This window comes from Fulmarus glacialis, unplaced genomic scaffold (assembly GCF_000690835.1).
Source record: "Fulmarus glacialis isolate BGI_N327 unplaced genomic scaffold, ASM69083v1 scaffold22822, whole genome shotgun sequence".
NCBI classification, from domain to species: domain Eukaryota; kingdom Metazoa; phylum Chordata; class Aves; order Procellariiformes; family Procellariidae; genus Fulmarus; species Fulmarus glacialis.
The window spans coordinates 6,699-11,653 of record NW_009196240.1 but is presented as its reverse complement, the minus strand read 5'-3'; the positions used below and the strand labels follow the sequence as shown (position 1 = coordinate 11,653).

Here is a 4,955-nt window from a genome sequence, read left to right as displayed (position 1 = left end):
GGTGCATCCAGGAGCCTTTACCACTTACAGGGACTCTCCTCCCAGCCTGTGGCATCGGGACGAAGGCTGAAGCCCTGAGTACTCCTGCAGCGGGGTCTCTGCAAGCGAAGAGAAGGGCCGAGCCAGCGGCCACCAGCTCTGTGCAAATCTCCCACTGCACCACGGTGTGGGCACCTGCCTCTGGCTGCCAGCACCCCCAGCCAGCACTAAATTGTCACTGCCATGACCAGCTCCGAGCAAGCTGTGCCCGCATGCTGCAATTGGGAGCAGGAGAAGGGCAGTGAAGGCAGACCTGTGGGCTCTTTTCGCCATACTTGCAGCCCGTGCTTCTCAGCTCTGCATGAGGGCAGCCAAAATTGCCAGTGGGAAGCCACTCGACTCTCCAGCATGGGCACATCTAGATTGTGCTCTCTGGCTGGGATGAAGTGGGCAGCCACCCTCGGGGACCCCTACCCAGGGAGGATGCTGGCCCCACGGCACGGCCCCATGGCCCCCCACCCTCCTGGGCTGCCGCAGCCCTGAGCGGCACAGCTCTCCCACATCACATCACGCACATCAGCCTCCCCTCTGCGCCGCTGCCTGGAAGTGATGGTAACCATGGCAACGAGAAGGAGGCAGCCAAGGTGAAATGCAGCCCAGGGCCCCCGGAGAGAGGCCGTGCTGGAGGCTGATGAGCAGCCTGCCATTTCCCTGCCTGCCGAAGTGTGTTATCCGGAGCTGCAGCTATTCCATGCACTCCCTGCCTGCCCCATCGCACGCAGGTGCAGGGCCAAGGATGCATGGAGTGGGGGGCACACGTGATGCCAGCTCTCCTGTGCCCACTACAGGGGGGAAAAGACGTGAGCGCTGGCACTAGGACAGCTGCATGTCCACCCCGAAGCGGCACCACCCCGGAGCGGCACGGCTGCCCAGCGCTCTGGCAGCTCTTGCTGTGGCCAATGTAAGAGCGAACAAAGCCATCAGTGCCACCGGCACAGGGAGAGAGCCGCGCTGGTGGTGGCAGCTTCTAGCTTCTAGGAGAAGGCAGAGGGAAAAGGAAGTCTCTGCCTCAACATCCCTTCTGTGTGCTGTGTGCTGCTGGGGGTCACCCCCCCTCGCCCCTCTCCTCCAGAGGAAATCACAGGGCCAAGGGGACAGGTATTTGTGCGTAAACCATCTTCAAGCCTCTGATGCCCCGTGAGTGATGCCCGTGGCAGTGTGGGAGCACTGTGATTATGGATGATTTGGGAATTCACCAGCTTCTCTCCCAGGGAACTGATGCTGCAGTCAGGGTCAGTTCAAGGGAGCTGACAAAAAGGCACAGGGGACCTTCCACTGCTCCAGTGTAGGGCAAAGCCATCCTTCCTCCGCAGCACTGGGCTCACACTACCCTGGAGATCTTTTTACAATTTTAGGAATTTGTGACAAGGATCCTGCTTCTGCTGGTTACCTTAAAATACTCACAGTGCAGATGCCTAGACCTGAGCTAGTCCTCTGGACTCCCTGCACAGCCAACAGAGAGAACCACCTGGATTTGCTTCCATGCTGCATCTCATCCCATGTTAGTGAAGACTTCTGGAAAAGGTTGAGTAAACCATGTCTCCTGAGCGCCACCTTGCTCTGCTCGTTACCTATGCAGATGTAAGGGCAACTCAGACGCAAGGGTCCCCAGCAAGGAGGGAAACTCCTACTCTAGGTGAGTCGTTTCAACCAGTCACCCAAGAGCCATGGCCAAGCCAGCTGAAGCCGGGCTCCTCTCCTCCGCGCCCAGCCAGCACGGAGCCCCAGGCCACCCCACCTGGCCAGTGCTGCTTCCCAGCCCTGAGCAACCAGCTGGCACCACGGCCCTGACCAGGCGCAGAACTTGCCCCCAGAGGCAGACACCACGTCTGCCAGCCCTGCTGCCAGCCACCGCTTCCCACCCCCGGCACCCCAGCGTCAGGCAGGAGAGGACAAGACCATCCCAGCCCAGGTGAGCCTCTGGCCACCCAGCTGAGCAGCCTGTCTCCAGCAGCCAATGACTGGGAATGCCTGTGAAAGGGTCTACGAACATGGCAGCCACACAGTGACACTTCCCCATGTATTTCCCTCCAGCGATTTGTGTTAGCCTTCCTGAGCAAGATTTGCTATCTTGGTATTTAGCAGCTGAGCAAATTTTTCTTCCATGAGTTTGTCTGGTCCCTTCTCAAAGCTCAGTGAACTGCAGCATGCACAGCCCCCTCCATGGGACCAGCACCTCCTTCTGCTCTTCTCAAAACCCTCCCCGAACGACACCACAGTGCGGGGCACAACCTGCGCGGGGAAGATACGGGCAGCTCACACAGGACAATCTCATCCTTCCTGATCCGAAAGCTGAGCCATGTCCTGATGAGAAAACACAATGTATTAAAAAACCTATTTCTAATGAAGCTCTTGGAAAACTCTTCTAGTGAAATTCCTCTTCAGGGATTCAGCACCAGGTGCCAAGACCAGGAAGGGATGGGCTGGACACCATGCCATCCCACCTGGACACCTGCGATCCCACCAGCTCCATCACTGCAGCAACACCCTGCTGCTTTCAGAGAGGTGGCTCAGTGTCTGATGCTCCGTAACTCCCGCCACGGGCACACACCGCATGGAGGTCCCTCTCCCCGCTCCGACACTACCCGCCGGGCTGCAGGAGTGTGGCCAAGTGCTGCATGCCAGCTCTTGCCCTGCAGCACGCGCCACCGAGCTCTCTGACCCGCTTAGCTGGGGGATAATCCTGCGACTCAGGAGCTTCCCACCACCCCCAAGAATGGAGGTGTGCACAGAGCCAAGCCTCCGAGGTTTCTTCTCAGGAACGCCGTATCTTAACAGAGGAGTGCCGTCCAGACTCCAGCAACGCCCAGGACACCCCCTCTTCGGGGTGCTAAGGGCTCCCACCCGCCTGGCAGGTAAGGAGATCAAATGCTTCGCACCTACAAATCTCTGCTGCATCACCTCTAATAACACCTCAGAGGCAGGAAAGCCACCCCCTGCTGCTCGCAAGCAGGGAAATGGAAGCTGCCCGGCACAAGCGACTTACCCTGAGGGTGATCCTTGCCCATGAGGTCCCACCTGCCCTTCTCCACCTGCACACGGGTGGCAGCCGGCTACTCCCGGGGTGGGAGCTGCAGCATGAGGGATGCCTGGCAAGGTGATGCTCCCCTGGGAAGATGACCCACAGGCTACGTAACCCCCAGCAGCAGAAGCCAAGCTCGTGAGCCACTGAGCCTTCTGCTGACGGTTGAGGCACACCTGCATGATCACCTCCGCAGCAATGTCAATGAAGCCAGCTGGGAAGGGGCGAGGAGGAGACACAGGGTCCATAACACCCGGGGGAACCCGTGGGAAAGCGGGGAGCCCTGAGACTAACCCCCTCACAGAGTGATGCCCTACAAAGCTCTAGAGAGGACCGTGTTGGCAGCCCAGCGCCGAGGATGCTCCGAGCCTGCAGCCAAGGGCCGCGGGGAACCAGGCCCCTGCAGAAAAAAAGGCGAGAGACTGTAGAGGAAGAAAGCGGCTGAAAAGCAGCAGGGATCCCCCAGACTGTCGAGAAAAGAGACAGAAAGGTCAGGAGACTCCCTGGGGGCTCGGGGAAGAGCTGGATCCGCTGCGGCTGAGCAACAAAGCCGGAGGGGCGGGACAGCCAGCACCAGGGGAAGCGGGAGGAGGGATACGGGATGGAGGACACAAGGAACAAAGGGGAAGAGGGAGCCCAACGGGGCTGGGAAGTGGCAGCTCTGTGAGCTACCCCGCTCCTGAAGCTATCCCGAATCTCAGCACTGAGCACAGTCCTGCTCCTCCTTGGAGCAGCTGACACCACACACTGCCTGGCAGGGTCGCCCTGTGACAATGCCACCGCTGTCCCCGCGCCCCGGGAGCAGGGGCTGCGCCAGGCTCGCACACACTGGGCAGCCTTTCAGGCCGGCTGCCTGCCCCATCCTGGCCACTGCCCGCTCTGCCACGGCTGATCACGCCTCCAAGAAGAAGGATGGAGAGCAAGTGCTGGTGATGCTGTAAGGGAGCCACTAGTGTGGCAGGACTGAACTGAACGGGGCCAGAAACGGCACGGCAGGGTCAGCACGGGAGCAGACAGGAAACTCCACTGTCAGCCACGCTTCTCACTAAAACTCACTTTGAAAGCTCAACAGAAAGCTTGGGCTTTTAACGCAACTGAAGAACAGCGCTGCAGGGTCAGGGTCCTGCACACAGGTGGGGAATCACAGCCAAGGGACTTCTGAGACTCAAGGGAAGTGGAAAAGAGGAAGGCAGCGAGTCCAACGTTTCAGAATTGCAAGTCACCTTCTCTCACCTTCTCATTTTCTGTACCAATCCTGCTACAAGGGTTTGGGCTGGCCCACAGCCTTTGTCGGGTACAAGGAAAAGCTGCTTGTGGTCATCTTCTGAATACTAGCAAATGAGGCAACCCCTCCCCGCACCCAGCAACGCATCAAAGTCCTGACGCGTCCCTTTGCGCACCGGGACTTGCAGTCTCCAGATGCAACCCCCTTGTCATTGCGGAGGGCAGCCCCAGGCTGCGCTCAAGCTGGGGACCGCTGGCTGCCCCTGCCCTGAAGCCAATGGGAGGAACAGGGCTCACCACTGGACAGGCAGCAGCGGCATCCACACTCTTCTCACAACTGCAGCGGCAGCAGCCTCCGCACCACTGCAGAGGGTCAGAGCCTGCACAATGCGCAGCGATGCACAGGGATGCACAGCAGCAGCAGCTCAGCCCAGTCTTCAAGGAAACCCTCCTCTTCGGGGGAAGGTTGCTAAGCAGCCAGGAGGGGATGTGGCCACAGGAACCGGCGGAGATGCACTTTCCCTTCTGCGGGCATCGGTCCCGAGAGCTGACAGCAGCTCGGACAATGCGGCCAAGCAGACGAGCTTGGAGCCCCACAGCGCAGCCCCGGCAGGACCTGCCCCAGTCCCGGCTCCCAGCTCAGCTGCACCAGGGGCAGTCCTGGCCACCA

At 59.9% G+C, this 4,955-nt stretch overlaps 1 protein-coding gene across 1 annotated transcript in view; it reads right to left on the bottom strand.

The window, feature by feature from the left end:
- Positions 1-4,955, bottom strand: part of IPO13 (importin 13) — a 23,544-nt gene that overhangs the window by 16,968 nt on the left and 1,621 nt on the right. The gene's annotated exons all lie outside the window — the stretch shown is intronic.